The sequence below is a fragment of the Eubalaena glacialis genome, chromosome 5, assembly GCF_028564815.1.
Source record: "Eubalaena glacialis isolate mEubGla1 chromosome 5, mEubGla1.1.hap2.+ XY, whole genome shotgun sequence".
Lineage (NCBI taxonomy): Eukaryota > Metazoa > Chordata > Mammalia > Artiodactyla > Balaenidae > Eubalaena > Eubalaena glacialis.
The window spans coordinates 9,703,727-9,706,400 of NC_083720.1; the positions used below are offsets into that span (position 1 = coordinate 9,703,727).

At 40.7% G+C, this 2,674-nt stretch overlaps 1 pseudogene; it reads left to right on the forward strand.

The window, feature by feature from the left end:
- The first annotated feature begins 1,159 nt into the window (after nucleotides 1–1,159).
- Nucleotides 1,160–2,201, forward strand: LOC133091908 (alpha-enolase-like; annotated as a pseudogene).
- The last annotated feature ends 473 nt before the right edge of the window (nucleotides 2,202–2,674 follow it).

Consider the following 2,674-nt stretch of genomic DNA (forward strand, 5'->3'; position numbering starts at 1 on the left):
GCTATTCTTCAGATCAAGAATTTCAGCGAATTGATGGGCTGCAGAATTCAAACAGCACATTTAATGTATGTGTACATGTAACTTTATAGCTTATTATAGAATTTTTTCAGTCTAATTTCAATTTTCTAACCCTATACGTTCCTATCTCTTTTTTTCTGTTTTTTATATAATAAAGTTTGGATGGCACTTATCTGGTCCAAAGGTAACCATTTCAACCCTTTCCAACAAATGAATTAAAGACTTCAACAAACAAAACCTCAGTTGCATATCATTGCATCTTTATTCCATGCATTAATTTACCTCATGTCCTATAATTATGTGAATCCTTTAACTTGAATTGGAGAAGAACTTGAATTAACTTGAATATGGAACAACATAATGTTTTGTTTTGTTTCATTTTTTTCTTTCTTGGGAACTCTGTGAATTGATTATGTAAATACACAGCAAATTTGAAACTAAAAGTCACAAACCACGTCTTAAAATCTAGACATAATTTTCCCTGGCGCGATAGGATAGAAGCACACTTTATTTTATTTTGAAATTAAGATCGGTAATTTACCAATACAGTAAATTTTTCTGCAGTGGTGTGAGGGGATCTGGATAGTCAGATGAAAATTACAACTTCTGATTTTAATAAAATTATTGCTAAATTCCTTTGTGGAAGCATTACTCTCTAAAACCTTAAGCTTGGTGGCTTAACCTCAGGCATTTATTTTTTCACAGTCCTGGAAGCTAGAAATCCAATATCAAGGTGTCAGTAGGACCATGTTTCCTCTGACGGCTTTAGGAAAAAATCCTTCCTTGCCTCCTCCTAGCTTCTGGTGGACCCTGCGACCCTTGGCATTCCTTAGCTTGTAACTGCATCACCCCAATCTCTGCCTTTGTCCTCACATAGCCTTCTTCCCTCTGTATGTCTCTTTTGATGTGTCCTCTCTTCTTATAAGGACATCAGTCACTGGATTTAGATCCCAGCCTAATCCAGTATGACTCCATCTTAATTAATTACATCTGCAAAAACCCTATTTCCAAATGAGGTTACATTTTGGGGTTCTGGTTAGACATGAATCTTGGGAGGACACTATTCAATCCACTACAATTACCAGTTAAAAATTTTAGGTAAGTGTATTATATTTGTAGATCAGAGGAATTATGTAAACTGAACATGTGGAACAAGTAGAAGACTGACAAATGGATGATAAAGATGGATGAAATGGAAAATAAATCTAAATGTAGTACTAACTTCATTTTGGGAGGGACCCTGGCTGTCTGTAAGGCTGGGTTTTTTATAAAGGGTGCCCCTGTACCTCCAAATTGCTGACTTGGCTGACAACTCTGAAGTCATCTTGTCCATTCCAGCCTTCAGTGTGATCAACAGTGGTTCTCATGCTGGCAACAAGCTGGCCATGCAAGAATCTCTGATCCTCCCTGTTGGTGAAGCAAACTTCAGGGAAGCCATGCACATTGGAGAGGAGGTTTACCACAACCTGAAGAATGTCATCAAGAAGAAATATGGAAAAGATGCCACCAATGTGGGGGATGAAGGCTGGTTTTCTCCTGAAGAATAAAGAAGCTCTGGAGTTGCTGAAGAATGAGATCAGGACAGCTGGCTACACCGATGAGGTTGTCATTGGCATGGACTTGACTGCCTCTGAATTCTTCAGGTCAGGGAAGTATGACCTGGACTTCAAGTCTCCCAATGATCTCAGCAGGTACGCCACACCTGACCAGTTGTTCGACCTGTACAATTCCTTCATCAAGGACTACCCATTGGTGTCTATTAAAGATCTCTTTGACCAAGATGACTGGAAAGCTTGGCAGAAGTTCACTGCTAGTACAGGAATCCAGGTGGTGGGGGACAATCTCTCAGTGACCAGCCTGAAGCAGATTTCCAAGGCCGTGGGTGAGAAGTCATGCAACTGCCTCCTGCTCAAAGTGTACCAGATCGGCTCCATGGCCAATTCTCTTCAGGTGTGCAAACTGGCTCAGTCCGATGGGTGGGGCATCATGGTGTCTTATAACTCATAACCGAAGTTATCTTCATTGCTTATCTGGTGGTGGAGCCCTGCACTGGGCAGATCAAGACTGGTGCACCTTGCCTAACCCAGTGCTTGGCCAACTACAACCAGATCCTTATAATTGAAGAACTGGGCAGCAAGGCTAAATCTGCTAGCAAGTAGTTCAGAAACCGGGTAGCCAAGTAAGTTCTGTGCAGGTGAGCACCTGAGCCTTTCAGTCACTAGTTGGCTGGCTAGAACCCTGCTTCTGATGTTTGCACAGATAGTTCAAGGTCTCAGTTGATACATATAGGGGCTTCTGGTAGTTAATGCCCTTCTGTTATCCCTGTGATGTTCTCTCACTGCTTCCTTAGAACTGCTTCAGAAGCCAAGTGGACCATCTGAAACCCTGTTGGAAACCTTAGCTCTGTAATCATGTCATTGACCCAAATCATAGTTTTTCTCATCTTTCTTTCCACCAACTGTCTGGAGCCATGAGAATCTACAGTGCAATCTCTGAGGTGTCCACAGGCAAGATCCTTAGTGGTTTTGTGTGCAAAATAAAAAGACCTCAGTGACCAGTAAAAAGAAATTAACGTATCAAAAAGAACATTTAATAAAAGTTAATATATCAGGAAAGCTTTTTCATACCCCTTCATTTTATCCTATAACAATATAAT